Here is a 22,884-nt window from a genome sequence, read left to right as displayed (position 1 = left end):
TTTGGTAGTGTTACAATTCAAAATTGTGACACTTATTTTTGCCATGTTTGTAGGGAATCCTCCTTGAGTAAATGCCCCCCTTTTGCCCTCCACTGTGAACATCTACTTGGGGCCAAGTTTTATTTAAAGCCGAACTGAGATAAATGGCATTTGTAGGAACCAGGACATAAATACCCGGTAGTACTAGCCTTTTATCGATGTTCAGTGTCAGTTCCCTTCAGCACTGTGGACAGCTTGTATATATGTTTGAACATGCATGTATAAGAATGTGTTACCACACTTCCACCCCAGGAGCAGGAAGTACAGAGAGTCAACACAGGCATTTCATTTAACCCACTCCTACAAAATACCTTTCCTGCACATCCAACCAGTTGGGCCAATATCACTAGTGTAGGATTGCACTGAAAGAGTTGAGGGGTTGCTGGCCTGTAGCTGTCGCTGAGTGAATATCTAAGGCCATTTACAAACCAGTCCTTGTACAGCTTTTCTCTTGTTGCAGTTCATCTTTACGATTGTTTATTTGCGTGTGAATGTGCCATTAATAGTGGCCCTAAAGGACCCAGGAGTGGCTTTACAACAACCCATATGTTACAGGCAATGGAATAGCCACAGACCTGCTTCTCCCTACACTAACATGGCGATTGCTGCATTAATCAGGTGGAGGCAACTAGGTGTCTTCTTCTCCTGCCCCTATGTTGCATGTTATTCTGAGCTTTCGGAACTGTAGGGGACTTCGCCGCCATCACAACACTTCCACAAAGTTGCAGATAAGTGAGTGCGACCTGAATTGTTCTACTATTTTGAATCTAGTTTGCCTAGTTTTTGGCTGAGGCAGGAATTGAACCAATGATCTTTCCGTCCAGGAGAATGTGCCTTACCAACTCTGTGATTCTGGAAAACTCCTTTAGAGGTGTACCTCAGGTTCGTATTGACTCTATTAGGCAGAAGATGGACTTCCAGCACTGCCATTCAATGCAGAGGCACAAGGGGACAATTGGATAAGCCAGTCAGTCTGTGTGGCACAGTACCTAAAGAGCCTGTGGAGTCCTTATTTCAAATCCTGGTTTGGTGATTTTCCAGATCGTTCAGGGTTACTTTATGCCTTTACAGAACCCTCTATTCTATGCATTCTCGCCGGTGGCAGTTTCTTCAGTCTGCATTCAAGTGTGACTGCTACTTTGGAGTCGGCAAAACCAGCACCCCCACGTGGCTGTTCTTTGGCTCATGCAGCACATCGCCTGGTTCCTTCCTCCAAAGGGCCCTGGCGTGCGAGCCCCAGGTGGTACATTTTGGCGCAAGTTCCTTTTCTTTGGAGCATGTGGCAATTTGCCTGTTTCCCTGCCCCTATTTCCAGGCCTGTTTGGTAGCTGTCTGTTGAACACAAAGGCATAGGTTGCATCTTTCTCAGGCTACATTAACAAGTGACAGATACGTAGGGTTCGGTAAAGCGCCAAAGCTGCATTTTGTTCCGGCTACATTACCGAGTAATCAACCTTTGTTAATCAGTTTCCCAAATCCTTTTTTTTTTTTTTTAAGTTTGGAACAGAACACTGTCCTCATTAACCAATTTGCCAAGGTCAACTTCAGGCTGCTGCTAGGCAAACCCCAAAAATGGTTTTGGATGGGGAAAAAAAAGACCTAAGTTGATGCAAAGGTAAGGGCAAAATGCTAGATGGGGAACCCCTGGCCTGAAGTAGACACCTGGGTAGCTTAGAACGACAACCCCTGTAAGGAAAAAGGTGCAGCCAAATGGAACACTTATGATGGACTTCTGGCATTTGTCATTCCATCACTCTCCAAAGCTATTTGAAGCACAACCCACCAGAGCTGTTTCAACACCAAGTTCTTGGCAGAGGCGGGAATCAAACCAACGACCAGGGGCATGCGCCTTACCATCTCTGCTATTCCGGAAGTCTTCTCTAGATGAGGAACCCCTGGTCTGAAGTAGATACCTGGGTAGCTTAGAAGGACAACACCTGTAAGGAAAAAGGTGCAGCCAAATGGAATGCTGATGATAGATTTCTGGCACTTGTACTTCCATCACTCTCCAGAGCTATTTGAAGCACAACCAAGCAGAGCTGTTTCAGCACCGAACAGGAGCGATCGCCTTCCCAACTCTGCTATTCTGGAATTCACATTTAGATTTGGAACCTCTGGCCTGAAGTAGATACCTGGGTAGCTTAGAAGGACAACCCCTGTAAGGAAAAAGGTGCAGCCAAATGGAAGGCTGATGATGGACTTCAGGCACTTGTCCTTCCATCCCTCTCCAGAGCTATTTGAAGCACAAACAACCAGAGCTGTATCGGCACCGAGTTTATAACAGAGGTGGAAATCGAACCAATGACTTTCCCAACTAGGAGCACGCGCCTTAACAATTCTGCTATTACGGAAGACTCTGTTAGATGAGAAACCCCTGGCATGAAGTAGAAACCTGGGTAGCTTACAAGGACAACTCCTTTAAGGAAAAAGGTGCAGCCAAAGGAAAGGCTGATGATGGACTTCTGGCACTTGTCCATTCATCACTCTACAGAGCTATTTGAAGCACAAACAACCAAAGCTGTTTTGGCACCAAGTTTTTGGCAGCAGCGGGAATCGAACCAATGACCTTCCCGACCAGGGGTGCATGCCTTACCAACTCTGCTATTCCGAAAGTCTTTTTCAGACAGTGAACCACTGGCCTGAAGTAGATACCTGGGTAGCTTAGAAGGACGACCGCTGTAAGGAAAAAGGTGCAGCCAAACGGAAGGCTGATTATGGACTTCTGGCAGTTGTCCTTCCATGACTCTCCAGAGCTATTTGAAGCACAACCAACCAGAGCTGTTTTGGCACAGGTGGGAATTGAACCAACGATCTTCCCAACCAGGGGCACGTGCTTTAACAACTCTGATATTCTGGAAGTCTCCTTTAGATGGGAAACCCCTGGCATGAAGTAGATACCTGGGTAGCTTAGAAGGACAATTCCTTTAAGGAAAAAGGTGCAGCCAAATGGAAGGCTGACGATGGACTTCTGGCACTTGTCCTTCCATCACTCTCCAGAGCTATATGAAGCACAACAAACCAGAGCTGTTTGTGCACTGAGTTTTTGGCAGAGGTGGGAATAGAACCAACCACCTTCCCGACCAAATTTGGAACTACAATCAAAGACCACTCTAATCTGACCTGGTTTCTTTGGGTGGTATACCCCAAATATTGGTAGGTACCAGCACTCCTCTGAGTCTTTGAGGATGGGTGCTATCTCTGCATGGCTATTTTCAAATAGCCATGCAGAAAAGAAGGGATCTCTCATGTCTGGTTTTCTTTGAAAGTTGCGTCTGAGAGAAGAGAAACATTTAAGGGTGTTGTCTCTGAGGCATGAAGGGTAGAGTGGCCACCCAACTGTTAGAATCGTTTTTAACTAGTTCTTGTTCCATTATTTTTAGAAAGAGTTTATCCTCAATAGACATTGCCAATTGGTTATCCTCTATTGTTCTCTGGAACACTGTGCATCCCAAATGAGCTTGATCACCGTCACAGGTGAGATTATCATCAGAAATGTTTGGGGGGGGTGTAAGTGCATTATATGTTTCAAGTGTGCATGCTGCTTAGCTACGTCCTGTTATATTTTTATGGTATTTCTCTTTACAGGCTGTTCCTGCTTCATTTTGCTTAGTACAGGTGAATATCTCTGCTGGATTTATGGTATTTCTGGATGTTTCTGGCCTGCTATATTGTGCTTGCTGACATAGTTTTACAGTATGTTATATCTTCAGAACTGCAGGACAAAAAAGACCATTTTCATAATGTATTTGGACAGAATTGTCTCAATTTTTAAGTTCTGGTGCATGACATGTGCTGGTATGTTGCTGTAGGGTTATGCGTGTGATACAATGACCTTTATAAATTAGTTGGTTATAATTTTAACTTTATTTTTCACTGATAAAGTAAAAACTTTTTTTATGGCTGATGGCACAGATTTATTTCCCCCAGTGCATAAGAAACATTGGTGGCTTATGAGTTAAAGGTTCATGTTGGATTCAGAGTCTGAGCTGGCACTGATGGTAGAGGGTTACAGTTACATGTAGAGATATGAGACATATTATTAGAAAGACTGTGAACATTGAGACTTTTTAAGGATTGAAAGATGTTTTCCCCTTTCTGTGTTTCTGCCATTTCATGGTCCGACACATGAGCCAGAATAGTTCAAAAGGTACAGAGGAAAAGGACCGACACCACAGAATAAATGGCACACTCCCAGGAGCTCAGTTATACAGCGGGCATCAAAGCTCCGCACTGGATCAGCGGGAAGATCTGAGGAGCTGGTGTTACTAACCATTATCTGTCATCTCAGTTCCTTTGAGGTTGATTATAAAGTTTTAAGAATCATAGATAAAGTAGGTGCTAGTGCCAGTAATGTCTGCCCTTCTATGGAGAACAACTGAGAGAAGGAAGAAAATGGGCACAAAATGAGATCAGACCAGCCACTTCGGGCCTCCACTTTGTTATATCTGGGTTCAGTAATAAAAGCATAAGGGAATGTTAGCAAATAGCCAGTCACACCCTTCACTATATAGTCTTGTGTTTCAGAATTTAACAGCAACCAAAAATGGGGAAATCTATTGACCCAACACAAACCATCAAACATCATATAGTGAGGCTACCACAATCCCTCACCCAGGAAAATTCCTTTCTGACATGTAGTGTTCCATCTCCTCTGCTCAATAGTGGCACTAACTGTGAAAGCAAATACCAAACACTCGACCTGGAGTTAAAAATAGGGGCTATCCTGGCAAAACTGAGATGTATGGGAGCCCTACACTTTATGAAAAGATTTGTATATCCCATATATACTGTATATGAATGCTGCTCTTAATTCTTCTAGTCACTAGGTGGCAGTGTCTGACAAAAATTAGAGATTTACAGAAGCATTAAAATTGTGATAGCTATCTGTGACTCATAATGATGGCATCACGTACAGTGTATGAGAGAGCCGATTATTCTATGTACCATATATTTGCCTCTGGCTGTGCAGTTGCATTTTTTAGGACAAATTATTCCAAATAAATGTGCCCCCTTTATTACCTTAAAATAATGTACTGTTGCATTTACAGACCGAAGGGGTACAAGTTGCACAGACATGAATTATGTTATCTGCTCCCTCACATGCCTTTTAGTTTGCAGATTAGGACACAGATGCAAACAGTGCCGGGCCAGGCCAGACGGGTGCAGTAGACAAAGCTACCGGCCACGTCGGCCCCAGCCGCAGCAGTGCGCAACCAAGTGCGTAACCGTGCGCAACTGTGGACGCGCGTGCGCAACGGAGGACGCGCGTGCGTAACCGTGCGCAACGGGGGACGCGCGTGCGTAATCGTGCGTAACCGGGGACGCGCGTGCGCAAAAAGCGCGCAACCAAGGACGCACATGAGCAACCGCGCAGAGCCACGTGCGGTTGTGCGCAAAGCAATTTGACTAAAGAGAGCGCACCCACTTTTCACTGAGGTAACAATTGCCGGACTAATTCCTAGTGGGTAGAAGTTCTGCAGCACAAACAGATAAAGTTAGATTTTGGGATGGAAAAGTCCTAAGGTCCTTGTAAGCTATTTTTCTACCTTGCACACTTTCATAAATACCCTGTGAAACCTTCTCGTTACTCAGCTGAAATGAGAGCAACTTTCTGATAGGCACAGACTTTACCAGTATGAGGATAGGTGGAGCTAAAGCATTTTTAGTGGTCTTATAAACAGCAGTTTTTACTCTTTGAGATGGTTTGCTATTTCAATTTTTTGGTTCTGCATTTTTTTTAAAGGTATATTCACTTCAAGCCCCCTGTTTGAGGTCCAATGCTTGCTCATGTCCCTTTTGCTTCTCTTTGTTATTGTTTCTCTCCTGTTGGCTCAGCAATGTTCCTGTGACAGATATAGCTGCTGTTTCACCTTGTGAGGCTTACCATATCAATAAATAATGAATCTCACCAGAGATGCATCACATACCTCCCAACATTTTGGAAATAAAAATAGGAGCAAAAAAGTATGCGCACGTAGCATGGAGAGCATTTTTTGACTTGCCCATTTTCGTGGCCACATCCCCTAATTACCATTTGACAAAAAAGGTTATAAAAGTTTGAACATATTTCTGTGGTTTTTTTTCAGTTATTATAGTTTGCTAATAAAGGTGACTTGCCCTTTATCCTGTGAGTCTAACTTTTCCCAAGGGAATATTGTTACAAGTATTTATTTGCTTATCCAGATTGTTTACCTAGATACATTTGAATCGTTACAAATGTATCATCTTCTGTTGTGACTGTTCTGGGCTCTCTGCCAAAAGCCAATTAAGTTTGAAACTTTGTTTCTTTTTCTGGCTGTTGCAGTGCATAGAAAAACAGGGCTTTCAAGTACAAATGAGGGACTGCAGGTTGAGCTGTCAAAAGAGGGACTGTCCCTCAAAAAACAGGACAGTTGGGAGGTATGGCATCATAAATAGATGTTAAATAAATATATATATTTATGCACTCGGGGTATTGGCAGGGAATATCCCACCATTATGCAAATGGTAAATGGTTTTACTGGAATTAATTCCCATTAACTTTAATAAAAAGGCATTTTAAGCATTTTGTTGCCTGAGCTGGAGACAACTGGTGAAAGACAACAAATGATTGGAGAGATCAGAAAGTTACTTTATAATACATTTATTTTATCCATGACTTGCAGCCTGGAGACCAAGCTACACAGAGTCATTCTCTTGTGATTGTTGGTATTGCTATTGTTGCCATGTGGCTGGCATCATGAATGCCTGATGCCAATGTTTTAATGGGGCAAAACCATATAAGTATAAGAAGTGTGGTCATTTTCCCCCAAAAAATCGACAGACCCAGGTTTCATGGGGATACACCGGTGAGTAGGGGTGCCACCTGGTCGGTATTTTACCGGCCTGGCCTGTAAAAATGATGGTTGAGCTCAATGTTATTAATAGGGAAAAAAGTGAAATATTTAAAGGGATACTGTCATGGGAAAAAAAATTTTTTTCAAAATGAATCAGTTAATAGTGCTGCTCCAGCAGAATTCTGCATTGAAATCCATTTCTCAAAAGAGCAAACAGATTTTTTTATATTCAATTTTGAAATCTGACATGGGGCTAGACATTTTGTCCATTTCCCAGCTGCCCCATGTCATGTGACTTGTGCCTGCACTTCAGGAGAGAAATGCTTTCTGGCAGGCTGCTGTTTTTCCTTCTCAATGCAACTGAATGTGTCCCAGTGGGACATGGGTTTTTACTATTGAGTGTTGTTCTTAGATCTACCAGGCAGCTGTTATCTTGTGTTAGGGAGCTGCTATCTGGTTACCTTCCCATTGTTCTTTTGTTTGGCTGCTGGGGGGGGAAAAGGGAGGGGGTGATATCACTCCAACTTGCAGTACAGCAGTAAAGAGTGATTGAAGTTTATCAGAGCACAAGTCACATGACATGGGGCAGCTGGGAAATTGACAAAATGTCTAGCCCCATGTCAGATTTCAAAATTTAATATAAAAAAATCTGTTTGCTCTTTTGAGAAATGGATTTCAGTGCAGAATTCTGCTGGAGCAGCACTATTAACTGATTCATTTTGGAAAAAAAATTTTTTCCCATGACAGTATCCCTTTAAGAAAGCTGGTATTTTTTTCCACAATAGGTGACAACCCTACCTGTGAGTCATTAATTTTTCCTTGAGTCATGAATGTCTGTAAATCTGTCTAAATCCACAAAAACAATTAGAATAACTTAACCTGAAAATGACAGTCTCCTCCCATGTTCTTTGACTACATTTGTGATTAAAGGAGAACTAAACGTTAACCTTGGATTTTAATCAAGAGGCCCCTGCCAAGCTAAGCAGGAGCATGCACACTGGTAGGCAATCTGGTCCTGGCTTCCATTGCACTTGCTCCTGCCTGGCAATTACTTCCACAGAGTCAAACAACGGATGTGATGCAGCCAAACATGGCACCCACCAACCCTGCTTAGCAAATCTGCAATTAGAGCAGGTACTGTGGGAGGACTCTATCAATTAAAAATGGAGGGTAGCAGGTTTATTTAGCCTTTAATATCAAAAGTAAAGTTTTGGTGACCCCCATAGTTGTCCCTGGTCAGTCTGGTCTGATCTATTAAGGATTCCAGTTGAGCACTGTTTTTGAGGGTAAGTTTTACCTGCTATTTGCTGCTTCTCCCCAAGTATATCATTGCTACGTGTGTCTCTTGCTTTCAGTGGGGCCCTCAAAGGAATAGTAAACTTTCTGTGTCTTTAAGTTGTAACTTTCACAAGGAGATACCACTAGGGTTGCCATCTGACTGGTATTTTACCGGCCTAGCCAGTAAAAATGACGGTTGATCCCAATGTTATTAATAGGTAAAAAAAGATAAATAAATAGGAAGGCCGGTATTTTTTTCCAGAAAAGGTGGCAACCCTAGATACCACTGCTCCTGTATAAACTAACAGTTATTGGCTCCACCAGGGTCACCTGACAGATGCTGGAATGTGGTGACATTTTTTTGGGCCATGCCCATTTTATGGCCACATCCCCTAATTACCATGTCCATTTTACAAAATTTGTCAGGTTTTGAACGTTTGAACACATTTCTGGGAGTTTTAGTGCAATGTTTTATGTATTATTACAGTTTTGCTAATGGAAACCAATGCAACTCCCAGAAAGATGACTCTGTAAAAACACAGACTAAACTTTATCAAAGGAGCAAAATATTCTCTATGTTATTCTATAGCAAACAGCTACTGTATGAATGACGGAAGTTGTAGTGCTGTAGAATATAGTGAGAGATAGGCTAGCAAAGTCATATGATGTAGTAATGCACAACCTCTGGATAAAGGCCCTATTTGGGAGTCACACATCTTTGGTAGTGTTACAATTCAAAATTGTGACACTTATTTTTGCCATGTTTGTAGGGAATCCTCCTAGAGTAAATGCCCCCCTTTTGTCCTCCACTGTGAACATCTACGTGGGGCCAAGTTTTATTTATAGCCGAACTGAGATAAATGGCATTTGTAGGAACCAGGACATAAATACCCGGTAGTACTAGCCTTTTGTCAATGTTCAGTGTCAGTTCCCTTCAGCACTGTGGACAGCTTGTATATATGTTTGAACATGCATGTATAAGAATGTGTTACCACACTTCCACCCCAGGAGCAGGAAGTACAGAGAGTCAACACAGGCATTTCATTTAACCCACTCCTACAAAAATACCTTTCCTGCACATCCAACCAGTTGGGGCAATATCACTAGTGTAGGATTGCACTGAAAGAGTTGAGGGTTTGCTGGCCTGTAGCTGTCGCTGAGTGAATATCTAAGGCCATTTACAAACCTTGTACAGCTTTTCTCTCATTGCAGTTCATCTTTAAAATTGTTTATTTGCTTGTGAATGTGCCATTAATAGTGGCCCTAAAGGACCCAGGAGTGGCTTTCGAACAACCCATATGTTATAGGCAATGCTTCCCATTGCTTCTATTTAATTGCCCTATAAGCTGATGAAGCCCGTGTGTGCTCGGGAAGTCTTAGCTTCTCTGAGCTGCATTTGAGCTGCATCTGGCCTATTGGGCCCTCAACTAATCCTTCAGGATTATTGTTTTTAAGTGTGCAGGAAAGACTTGTTGTTGGAAAGTGGGATGGTACTTGCAGATTAATGAGCGCATCTCGTGACACAGTGGAGTGCATGGATATGTGGCATTGGTGGAGTGGCACAAGGTGAGCAACGCTCACACGGAGTCCTGTAATTACCATAGGGAAGGAAAATTTCCAGGGTAGGGGGAAATGTTACCAACCAAAAACAACTTGTTTACCCAGACTAAAAGCCTTATTTACAATGCTGCATGCAGTCTGTAAAATGCAAAAAGCCACAATCAGCCCTTTTTTTTTTTGCACTTTTTTGTGGAATAACCACAGACCTGCATCTCCCTACGCTAACATGGTGCTTGCTGCATTAATCAGGTGGAGGCAACTAGGTGTCCTCTTCTCCTGCCCCCTATCTGCCCCTATGTTGCGTGTAATTCTGAGCTTTCGGAACTGTAGGAGACTTAGGGGCAAAATTCACCAGCTTCGCAGCCATCACAACACTTCCACAAAGTTGCGGATAAGTGAGTGCGACCTGAATTGTCTACAATTTGGAGTGCAGTTTGCCTAGTTTTTGGCTGAGGCAGGAATCGAACCAATGACCTTTCCATCCAGGGGAATGTGCCTTACCAGCTCTGCGATTCCGGAAAAATTCTTGAGAGGTGTACCTCAGGTTCGTATTGACTCGGCAAAAGATGGACTTCCGGGACTGCCATTCAATGCAGAGGCACAAGGGGACAATTGGATAAGCCAGTCAGTCTGTGTGGCACAGTACCTAAAGTGCCTGTGGAGTCCTTATTTCAAATCCTGGTTTGGTGATTTTCCAGATCTCTCAGGGTTACTTTATGCCTTTACATAACCCTTTATTCTATGCATTCTCGCCGGTGGCAGTTTCTTCAGTCTGCATTCAAGAGCTACTTTGGAGTCGGCAAACCAGCACCCCCACATTACCGAGTAATCAACCTTTGCTAATCAGTTTCCGAAATCTTTTTTTTTTGTAAGTTTGTTACAGAACACTGTCCTGATTAAGCAATTTGCCAAGGTCAAGTTCAGGCTGATGCTAGGCAAACCCCAAAAAGGGTTTTGTATGGGGAAAAAAATACCTAAGTTGATGCAAAGGTAAGGGCAAAATGCTAGATGGGGAACCCCTGGCCTGAAGTAGATACTTGGGTAGCTTAGAAGGACAACCCCTGTAAGGAAAAGGTGCAGCCAAATGGAAGGCTGATGATGGACTTCTGCCACTTGTCCTTTAATCACTCTCCAGAGGTATTTGAACCACAACCAACCAGAGCTGTTTTGGCAGAGGAATCAAACCAAAGAATGTCCCAACCTGGGGTGCATGCCTTACCAACTCTGCTATTCCGGAAGTCTCTTTTAGATGAGGAACCCCTGGCCTGAAGTAGATACCTGGGTAGCTTAGAAGGACAACACCTGTAAGGAAAAAGGTGCAGCCATATGGTAGGCTGATGATGGACTTCTGGCACTTGTCCTTAAAGGACCAGTAACATCAAATTTTTTTTTTCAAAAATTTGTTAGTACATAAAATAGCAAAGCCTTTATTAAGAAATAACTTACAGAAACTCCTACTTCCTGTCCTCTTCAGAAACGGCGAAAAGGCGACCATCCTTCCTTCCGGGCTCGATTTGTCCTCCCTGGCTAGCTCCAATATTCTACTGACAGCGTGTGAAGTGAGGTGAAGAGAGTTGAAGCTGTGGATCAAGACCCTACGGGACCGACACATGAAGACCTTTCTGCTGTGACACGACGGGGAACTTGTAGAGGAGACGCGCATAGAGCCAGTCGAAGTGTTTTTGTAGCGGCGGTGAACCTGCAGCCCCGTGTGACTGGGGAGGAGTCGGTACGAGATGTAACTCTTTATGCCCTTGAACTTGGTCTGCTTCGTGGGCTCGTCTATGTTACAGCGGAACGGGTAGGGATTCTCCTGCCACTCAGGCCCGTCCGGCCCCTGCACCAGACACAGCTTGTCCCCGTCACGCACGAACCCCGCCGCCTCCCCCAGTACGAAAGCCTCCCCGCCGCTCTTCACGAAGGCCGAGAAGCGGTTGAGGTTGCGGCTGACCGTGGCGGAGCCTTTGCCCGGGGCTTGTGAGGAGGCGATGGAGGCGGAGGTGGAGTAAGGGCCGGGCGGCAGGTCGGAGTGGGTGGATAAGCAGAATCTGCTGCTGCCGGAGCCTTCGTAGTTATGGTAACCGCCCGAGTAACTGCCACACGTCGGACCAGCTGGTTCCTCAGCAGCAGTGGAGCTACTGTCGTCCCATTCGTCGTCCCATACTGGGATCAACTGTGTGCAACCGGGAGGGCATGGGGACAGAGATCCAGAATCAGGACTGCTTCTCTCAACCGGAACCTGAGTTTTTTCTGAAGTCGCTCTGCCAAGTTCTCTTCTCAGTCAGCCGGGTGACACCTCAGCGCTCCGCTGCCTGTGGAGGGAGAACCGCTTGCTCCCAGGAAACTGTCTGCATCTTTGGCTGCCTGCACCAGTTGGTTTTCTTGCACTCGTACAGCAGAAAGGTCTTCATGTGTCGGTCCCGCAGGGTCTTGATCCGCAGCTTCAACTCTCTTCACCTCACTTCACAAGCTGTCAGTAGAATATTGGAGCTAGCCAGGGAGGACAAATCGAGCCCTGCAGGAAGGATGGTCGCCTTTTCGCCGTTTCTGAAGAGGACAGGAAGTGGAGTTTCTGTAAGTTATTTCTTAATAAAGGCTTTGCTATTTTAAATTTTAATTTGTGTTGGTGTTATTTTTTCATTATGTACTAACGAATTTTTGAAAAAAAAAATTTGATGTTACTGTTCCTTTAAAGGAATTGTTCAGTGTAAAAATAAAAACTGTGTAAATAGACAGGCTGTGCAAAATAAAAAATGTTTCTAATATAGTTAGTTAGCCAAAAATGTAATGTATAAAGGCTGTTGTGATTTGATGTATATTATGTCAGTCAGATCACTACTTCCTGCTTTTCAGCTCTCTTGGTTTACGCTGACTGGTTACCCTGGTTACCAGGCAGTGACCAATCAGAGACTTGAGGGGGGGCCACATGGGTCATATCTGTTGCTTTTGAATCTGAGCTGAATGCTGAGGATCAATTGCAAACTCACTGAACAGAAATGTCTCATGTGGCCCCCCTTCAAGTTGCTGACTAACTCAGACTTATAGAGCTGAAAAGCAGGAAGTTAGATTCTGGCTGTTTTATTAGACATCTGTTCACTCCAGCTTTTATATATTACATTTTTGCCTAACTAACTATATTAGAAACATTTTTTATTTTGCACAGCCTATGTATTTATCCAGTTTTTCTTTTCACACTGAACTATTCCTTTAAATCACTCTCCAAAGGTATTTGAAGCACAAACAACCAGAGCTATTTCTGCACAGACAGGAATCAAGCCAACAACCTTCCCGACCAGGGGCAAGCGCCTTAACAACTCTACTATTCTGGAAGTCTCCTTTAAATGCGGAACCCCTGGCCTGAAGTAGAAACCTGGGTAGCTTAGAAGGAAAAGTCCTTTAAGGAAAAAGGTGCAGCCAAATGGAAGGCTGATGATGAACTTCTGGCACTTGTCCTTCCATCACTCTCCAGAACTCTTTGAAGCACAACTAACAAGAGCTGTTTCGGCACTGGCTGGAATCAAACCAAACGCCCTTCCCGACCAAGGCCGCGCGCCTTAACAACTTGGCTATTCTGGAAGTCTGCTTTAGGTGGGGAACCCCTGGCCTGAAGTAGAAACCTGGGTAGCTTAGAAGGACAACTCCTTTAAGGAAAAAGGTGCAGCCACATGGAAAGCTGATGATGGACTTCTAGCACTTATCCTTCCATCACTCTCCGGTGCTATTTGAAGCACAACCAACCAGAGCTGTTGTGGCACTGAGTTTTTGACAGAGTTGGGAATTTAACCAACGACCTTCACGACCAGGGGCGCACACCTTAACAATTCTGCTATTACAGAAGCCTCCATTAGATGGGAACCCCTGGTATGAAGTAGAAACCTGGGTAGCTTAGAAGGACGACCGCTGTAGGAAAAAGGTGTAGCCAAATGGAAGGCTGATGATGGACTTCTGACACTTGTCCTTCCATCACTCTCCAGGGCTATTTGAAGCACAACCAACCAGAGCTGTTTTGGCACTGGCAGGAATTAAACCAACTACCTTCCTGAGCAGGGCTGCGCACCTTAACAACTCTGCCATTCCGGAAGTCTCTTTTAGATGGGAAACCCCTGGCATGAAGTAGAAACCTGGGTAGCTTAGAAGGCTAACTGATTTAATTAAAAAGGTGGTGGGCAGCTTATAAGGACAAAACCTGTAAGGAAAAGGTGCAGCCAAATATAAGGCTGATAACGGACTTCTGGCACTTGTCCTTCTATAACTCTCCAGAAATATTTGAAGCACAACAAACCAGAGCTGTTTCAGCACAGGCAGGAATCGAACCAACAACCTTTCCAAACAAGGGCACGCACCTTAACAACTTGGCTATTCTGGAAGTCTGCTTTAGACAGGGAAACCCCTGGCCTGAAGTAGAAACCTGGGTAGCTTAGAAGGCTAACTGATTTAATTAAAAAGGTGTAGCCAAAAGGAAGCTTGATGATGGACTTCTGGCACTTGTCCTTCCATCACTTTCCGGAGCTATTTGAAGCACAAATAACTAGAGCTGTTTCGACACCGAGTTTTTGACAGAGGTGGGAATCACACTAACAACCTTCGGAACCAGGGGCGCGCGCCTTAACAACGCGGCTATTCTGGAAGTTTGCTTTAGTTGGGGAACCCCTGGCCTGAAGTAGAAATCTGGGTAGCTTAGAAGGACAACTCCTTTAAGGAAAAAGTTGCAGATAAATGGAAGGTTGATGAAGGACTTCTGGGACTTGTCCTTACATCACTCTACAGAGCTATTTGAAGCACAAACAACCAGAGCTGTTTTGGCACTGAGTTTTTGACAGTGGCAGGAATTGAACCAATGACATTCCTGAGCAGGGGTGCGCACCTTACCAACTCTGCTAGTCCTGAAACCTCCTTTAACTAGGTAACCCCTGGCCTGAAGTAGATTCCTGGGTAGAATAGAAGGACAACGCCTGTATGGAAAAAGCTGCAGCCAAATGGAAGGCTGATGATGGAATTCTTCCATTCATCACTCTCCAGAGCTTTTTGAAGGACAACCAACCAGAGCCGTTTTGGCACTGGCGGGAATTGAACCTACGACCTTCCGGAGCAGGGGTGCATGCCTTACCAACTCTGCTATTCTGGAAATGTACTTTTGGTGTTGAACCTCTGGTCTGAATAGATTCCTGGGTAGCTTAGAAGTAAGACCGCTATAAGGAAAAAGGTGCAGCCAAATGGAAGGCTGATGATGGTCTTCTGGCACTTGTCCATCCAACACTCTCCAGAGATATTTGTAGCACAAACAACCAGGGCTGTTTCGGCACCGAGTTTTTGGCAGTGGCAGGAATCGAACCAACGACCTTCCCGACCAGGGGTGCGTACCTTACCAACCCTGCTATTCCGGAAGTCTCTTTTAGATGGTGAACCACTGGCCTGAAGTAGATACCTGGGTAGCTTAGAAGGACAAATCCTTTAAGGAAAAACCTGCAGCCAAATAGAAGGCTGATGAAGGACTTCTGGCACTTGTCCTTCCATCACTCTCCAGAGCTATTTGAAGCACAAAGAACACGAACTATTTTTGCACAGACAGGAACCGAACCACCAACCCTCCCAACCAGGGGTGCGCTCTTTACCAACGCTGCTAATCCGGAAGTTTGCTCTAGGTGGGGAACCCCTGGCCTGAAGTAGATACATGGGTGGCTTAGAAGGACGACCGCTGTAAGGAAAAACGTGCAGCCAAATGGAAGGCTGATGATGGACTTCTGGCACTTGTCCTTCCATGACTCCCCAGAGCTATTTGAAGCACAACCAACCAGAGCTGTTTTGGCACTGGCAGGAATTGAACCAACAATCTTCCTGAGCAGGGGTGCGTGCCTTACCAACTCTGCTATTCCGGAATTCTTCTTTAGATACGGATCCCCTGGCTGAAGTAGATACCTGGGTAGCTTAGAATGACGACCACTGTAAGAAAAAAGGTGCAGCCAAGTTTAAGGCTGATGATGGACTTCAAGCACTTATCTTTCCATCACTCTCCAGAACTATTTGAAGCACAACCAACTAGAGCTGTTTCGGCATCGAGCATTTGGCAGAGGCTGGAATACAAACAAACTACCTTCCCGATCAGGGCTGCCCGCCTTCCCAACTCTGCTAATCCGGAATTCTCCTTTAGATGGGGAACCCCTGGCCTGAAGTAGATACCTGGGTAGCTTAGAATGACGACCACTGTAAGAAAAAAGGTGCAGCCAAGTGGAAGGCTAATGATGGACTTCTGGCACTTATCCTTCCATCACTCTCCAGCGCTATTTGAAGCACAACCAAACAGAGCTGTTGTGGCACTGAGTTTTTGACAGCAGTGGGCATTGAACCAATGACCTTCACGACCAGGGGTGCGCACCTTAACAATTCTGCTATTACAAAAGTCTCTGTTAGATGGGAACCCCTGGCATGAAGTAGAAACCTGGGTAGCTTAGAAGGACAACTCCTTTAAGTAAAAAGGTGCAGCTGATGATCGACTTCTGGCACTTGTCCATCTATCACTCGCCAGAGCTATTTGAAGCACAACCAAAGCTGTTGCGGCACTGCGTATTTGGCAGTGGCAGGAATTGAACGACCTTCCTGAGCAGGGGTGCGCGCCTTACCAACTCTTCTATTCCGGAAACATCCTTTAAACATGGAACCCCTGGCCTGAAGTAGATACCTGGGTAGCTTAGAAGGACGATCACTGTAAGGAAAAATGAGCAGTCAAATGGAAGGCTAATGATGGATTTCTGGCAAATGTCCTTCCATCACTCTCCAGAGCTTTTTGAAGCACAAACAACCAAAGCTGTTTTGGCACTGAGTTTTTGACATAGGTGGGAATCAAACCAACAACCTTCCGTCCAGGGGGCATGCGCCTTAGTAACTCTACTATTCCGGAAGTCTCATTTAGCTGGGAAACCCCTGGCATGAAGTAGAACAATTGGCAGCTTAAAAGGACAACACCTGTAAGGAAAAACAATGACAATGCACTACCCCTTCCATTATTCTCCAGAACTATTTGAAGCTCAACTAACCAGAGCTGTTTCGTCACAGGCAGGAATCGAACCAACAACCTTCACAACCAAGGACGCTCACCTTAACAATTCAGCTTTCTGGAAGTCTTCTTTAAATGGGGAACCCCTGGCCTGAAGTAGAAACCTGGGCAGCTTATAAGGATAACACCTGTAAGGAAAAAGGTGCAGCCAAATGGAAGGCTGATGATGGACTTTTGGCACTTGTCCTTCCATTGCTCTCTTGAGCTATTTGAAGCACAAACAACCAGAGCTGTTTCGGCACTGAGTTTTTGACAGATGTGGGAATTGAACAAACGACCTACCTGCGTAGGGGTGTGGGCCTCACCAACTCTGCTATGCAGGAACTCTCCGACAGAGAGGCAACCCCTGGCCTGAAGTAGATACCTGGGTAGCTTAGAAGGACTATACCTATAAGGAAAAAGGTGCAGCCAAATGGAAGACTGATGATGGACTTCTGGCACTTGAGTTTTCATCACTCTCTAGAGCTATTTGAAACACAACCAACCACAGCGGTTTCGGCAGAGGCAGGAATCGAACCAATGACCTTTCAGACCAGAGGCTGCGCCTTACCAACGCGGCTATTCCGGTAGTCTATTTTAGATGAGGAACCCCTGGCCTGAAGTAGATATCTGGGTACTATCTGTGGGCCTCACCAACTCTGCTATGCAGGAAATCTCCGACAGAGAGGCAACCCCTGGCCTGAAGTAGATACCTGGGTAGCTTAGAAGGACTATACCTATAAGGAAAAAGGTGCAGCCAAATGGAAGACTGATGATGGACTTCTGGCACTTGAGTTTTCATCACTCTCTAGAGCTATTTGAAACACAACCAACCACAGCGGTTTCGGCAGAGGCAGGAATCGAACCAATGACCTTTCAGACCAGAGGCTGCGCCTTACCAACGCGGCTATTCCGGTAGTCTATTTTAGATGAGGAACCCCTGGCCTGAAGTAGATATCTGGGTAGCTTAGAAGGACAACCCATCTCGGCTATTACGGAAGTCTCCTTTAGATGGGGAACCCCTGACCTGAAGTAGATATCTGGGTAGCTTAGAAGGAGAACCCCTGTAAGGAAAACGTGCAACCAAATGGAAGGTGGATGATGTCTTTCCATTGCTCTCTATTTGAAACACAACCAACCAGAACTGTATTGGCACAGAGTTTTTAGCAGAGGTGGGAATCAAGCCCACAACCTTCCTGATCAGGGGCGTTCACCTTAACGGCACTGCTATTCAGGAAGTCTTCTTTAGAAAGGTACTTCAGGTTCGTATTGACACTATTAGGCAGATGATGGACTTCCGGCACTGCCCTTCAATGCAGAGCCACAAGGGGACACCCAATCAAGGCAGTCTGTGTGGCGCAGCGCCTAGAGCATCATGATTTGCCTGTGATGTCCTGAGTTCAAATCCCAGAGGGGTGATTTTCCAGACCCTTCAGGGTTTCTTTATGCTTGTGCAGAATCCTCTATTCTATTGCAGGCTCACTGTCTTCAGGCTGCATTCAAGAACAACTGCTAGTTTGGAGTCTGCAAAAAGCAGCACCGCCACGAGGATGTTCTCTGGGGCATTCAGCAAATCACCTGGTTCCTTCCCCAAAAGGACCTGGCGTTCAAGCTCCAGGGGGTACATTTGACAGAAGTTGCCTTTTCTTTGGAGCATGTGGCAATTTGCCTGTTTCCCTGCCCCTAGTTCCAGGGCTGTTTGGTAGCTGTCGGTTGAAGCAAAGGCATATTTTGCATTTCCCTCAGGCTACATTAACGAGTGACACGAGATATGTAGGGTTTGGTAAAACGCCAAAGCTCCATTTTCCTCAGGCTACATATACGACTAACCGACCTTTGCTAATCAGTTTCTCAAATCCTTCTTTTTTGAAGCTTGGTACAGAACACTGTCCTCATTAAGCAATTCCCAAAGGGCAACTTCAGGCTGATGCTAGTCAAACCCCAAAAATGGTTAGGTATGGAGGGGAAAAAGATGGGGAACCCCTGGCCTGAAATAGATACCTGGGTAGCTTAGAAGGACAAGAAAAAGGTGCAGCCAAATGGAAGGTGGTTGATGGACTTCTGGCACTTGTTCTTCCATCACTCTGGAGAGTTGGTTGAAGCACAGCCGACCAGAGTTGCTTTGGCACTGAGTTTTTAGCAAGGTGGAAGTTGAACCCAAGACCTTTGGATCAAAGGAATGCACTCTAGCTCTAGAACTCTATAAATGGCAAATTTCCTCATCTTATAAATGTTTATGGGCCACAGTCTGTCTGGAAGGAGGGCTTTGCTGGCTGAACTCACGTCGCTCTCTGTCATCCTGATTGGTAATTGTTAGACCAGATTAGTCATGGTAGCAGTCTCTTGTCCTGAAGATGTGAGAGTGCTGTCCGAGAAAATCAGAAGTTACTCAGAGGCCTCTTGGTCTCTGGTCAACATGGATAAGTCTCAAGCTTTTTGGCCTTTCCACTCCAGGAGTTTACCTTCTTTGGCTGTGTGGTTGTCATCTCCCTCCGCATCTTGAGATGGGGCTTAAGCTTTTGAGGCAGTGGGATGTTGGAATTCGGGAAATGGGTTCTGCCCCAAGAAAGTGAATCTATTGCAGAGTTTTGGGAACATTTTTCACTTTTCCTTTAGCCTTGAGATACTGTGCTGGTACATTCTTTCACAGAGTCTGCGGTGGCTCAATAACAGAAGAGTGCCCTCCAAATATTTTGATCTCAACTGGCTTGCGCTTCAGGGAAGTCTTTTTGTTCAAGGCAATCTGAGTTATTGGGTCACTGATGAGACCCAGGAACATTTTCATATTGATTGCTCTGTGACAAAAACTGTGCAGTATCAGTTGGCAGACATTCTCAAAGTACCATACATTGGGTAACTATTTTATGCTGGTGCAGCCTATGGCATTTTGTCTGTCCAACACCCTCTTGACAGAGGAACAATGTACATGATAATATCAGGGATGAGGTACCACCTGTGGTATCTATAGAAATAAGTCAAATCAACTGGAATGTTGCTCCAATCAGCATAATCTGTTTATCATAATCCACAATGATGTAATTAAATTAGGTGTTGATTGTATTAGCAAAATTTGATCTTTGATGTGTTATTAAACCTGTGGTAATCCCACTGTAAGAGATCCTTTGGCCTGGAGGATGTTCAAATTGACCTGATAGTTAAGTCTGTGGTGCCTGATTCGGGTTTCCTGAAGGAAAGGGAGATCAGATGCTGCACCTCAAATTCTTCAAAATGGAGGTGTGTACATCTATGAGTGTTCCTGTGCTTATCTTACCTTGAAGGCATAAATTTAAATGGAGGAAGAAAAACATTAGCTGAAATGGTATACCTTCTCCAGTACATGTTCTCGTTTCAATCAATGTCCAGCTCGTTGATAACTATCATTATTATTTATTTATATAGTGCCAGCAAGTCAAGCATTGCTTTAAACTGATTTATCAGTCTAGGATTATAGAATGAAAATCAAATCACAGGGAAAGGTGTGGGGCAATTTAGGCCATAACCCCAACACCCAGATTTACGAAAACATCACCTACATAATAGTAAACACTACCCGTTTTGATGTTATTCTTTTCTGCCATTAGTGCCATACCGGCTTCAGTGAATGATTACAGGGTATTCCTTCCACTGGAAAGGAGGCAAATGGGGTGCAACAAATATGGTGTTTGTGGGACTCTCTTAAAAAACTATATTTACAGGGTATTCTTTCCACTAGAAAGGAGGCAAATGGGTTGCAAAAGCAGAACAAGAATTGCAACCAAGGTTGGACCGGGCCGGTGGGACACGAAAAATGCCTGGTGGGTCCCGCCGACCAAGACCTGCTCCCACCCAATTGCAACTCTGACACGCTACCTTACCTCTCCCCGATTTCCAGTGGTGGGCCAGCTGGCCAGGCGCACTTTGCAGCCTGACCGGCTGTAGCGTCCCACAAGCTTGAGCACATAAAGGGCAAGAAATACTAAAGGGACATTGCGCACACGCCGACCAGATTGGGGACCGGACTAGGGGATAGGAGAGGCAAAGAAGATGCATGCCTGGTCCCCCTCCAGCTTTGCACCTTAGGCACCTGCCTACTCTGCCTACCCCTAGTTCTGGCACTGCCAATTGCAACCACAAGGGAACAGGTATGTGCGGGGGAAAGGGGGGTTGTGGCGCTGCAAGTTAGACTACAAAACTGAGGAGGGGGGTCTCAACACTGATTGCACCTGTGGCAGAGCAAAACAGTGCTTAATTGCACTTACTAAAAGGGAATACCTATACTGAAACCGTTCCATGGTATCTCTCTGTACAGGCTATAAGCAAACTTAGGGGACTGTCACTGCTGAATTGTACTTAGTAGAGGGGAATACTTATGCTGCTATAGTTTTATGGTATCACTCTGTACAGGCTATGAGCAAACTTAGGGGACTGTTCCTGCTTAATTGTGCTTAGTACAGGGGAATACCTATGTTGCCGTAGTTTTATGATATATCTTTGTAAGTTATACATATGAGCACTTTTTGTTTTTATTCTGGGAATCCCACCACCAGTGACAATGGACCGTCCCACTCCCCAGTTACTCAGCCACATCCTCTGCTATCATGCCATTAGTGAATTATAATGCAACAGAAGGATTCTGGTTGGAAATAGGAAAGGCTGTGGCCAGACAGCCTTTAGATGTAACAATCACAACCTTCCCTGTGACCATTGGTCATAGAAAAGATTGTTTATTTTTATGGAAGATGTGTCAGAGCTGACTCAACAGATATACAATACAGGTAGAAACATTTGAATTCTACCTATATCTGACAATTCAGCACTAACAGTGGTTGATGCCTTCAAAGGCACTCAATCAAAATTTTCTGGCCAGCCTGATCAACAAGCCGACGGATTTTGAAGTCTTCTGCTGGTTGGATCGTCTCCTGCCATAAACGCACCGTGTATATTGTATGAAAATTCATTGTATACGACATTATTGGTGAGTCTATTGCCACATATAGACAGGATCGGACTGGGGGGGGTCTGGACCAACGGGGGCAGCCACATGAGGGCCCCTGCCCCCCAAGGGTCCCCCTCCACAGTCACAAGGCCCCCTCTGTGCCTCTCCCCCCCGTGCGTACCTGCTGAGGTGATGTCAAGAGTGCCAGCTCCGTGGAGAAGGTCTAGGCTGGCCAGCCCAGTCCAATGCTGCTGATCGGTGGTGCTGCAGCTTCTGCTGAAGTAATTTGAAGTTCACAGAAGAGTCAGTAAAAGGCCCACCACACCTAATAGAATGCGCATGACTCAACAGGTGCGGCCCGGGGACGTTGGTTGCGCTGTTCCTGCCTGCCGGCTGCCTCCCTGCCTGTAATGTAGGATTTACGTTACGTGCAGGCGCATAGCAGGGTCACATGGTAGGCAGTACTGGCAGCAGGCAGCAACTGTGGGCAGAACGGAAGCCTGCAGACAGTATTCACCCGGACCGCAAGTTAATTAAAGCAAGGGCCCCAGGGGCCCACCGGGTTTTTTCCCGCGACCACAGCAGGCTGGTCTGACCCTGCATATAGACATTGGTAGGAGTTGCAGAGAAAAGGCAAAATGTAAAAAAAAATGAAATCCATCTATTATTTAATTAAAATTTCCACCTATGTGCCCCAGTGCAGAAGTGGAGCAGGGTACAAGTAAACAATAATGCTGAGCAAAGGACTGAAGTGTACAGCAACCCTGTGCATTAGAGCAAAACAAATCAGTGTCAGATTTAATAGCTCTTTAGTTGCCCTTTAAAAGGCATTATCAGCTCTATTAGCAGGGAGGGTGAGAAGACTGCCTGGAAATGTCGTCAATAAACCTTTGCATTCGGACTGACTATTGATTTTTCTTGTGTTTAATACGGGCCATTTACATCCAGCAGCACATTCCCATGTCCGGCCCTTGCACAGAGAGCAATAAACTTTCCCCAAAGCCTTTAATATGCAGGAGTGCCCAGGGGACACATCCGTTTGTAAGAGGTTGGTTGTGCAGCAGCAGTGCAAGCAGGAAATTGGTTGCTAGATAGATGTGGTGCATTTGTACAGTCTGTAACTGCTCCCTGGGATTCCCTGCTCCTTCTCTCCAAGCAAATCCATGCAATTGGTGCCTCCGTGTTGTGTTTTACATTTTAACAATTGTTTCATATGACATCGCTAGTACAAGCATTTACACACCTTC

The 22,884-nt window shown here is 45.1% G+C and overlaps 1 pseudogene; it reads right to left on the bottom strand.

The window, feature by feature from the left end:
* Positions 1-11,287: 11,287 nt before the first annotated feature.
* On the bottom strand, positions 11,288-18,379 carry LOC121397963 (annotated as a pseudogene).
* Positions 18,380-22,884: the final 4,505 nt, after the last annotated feature.

This window comes from Xenopus laevis, chromosome 9_10L, assembly GCF_017654675.1.
Source record: "Xenopus laevis strain J_2021 chromosome 9_10L, Xenopus_laevis_v10.1, whole genome shotgun sequence".
NCBI classification, from domain to species: Eukaryota; Metazoa; Chordata; class Amphibia; order Anura; family Pipidae; genus Xenopus; species Xenopus laevis.
The sequence above is the reverse complement of the archived record's forward strand: the minus strand, read 5'-3'. Positions and strand labels throughout refer to the sequence as shown.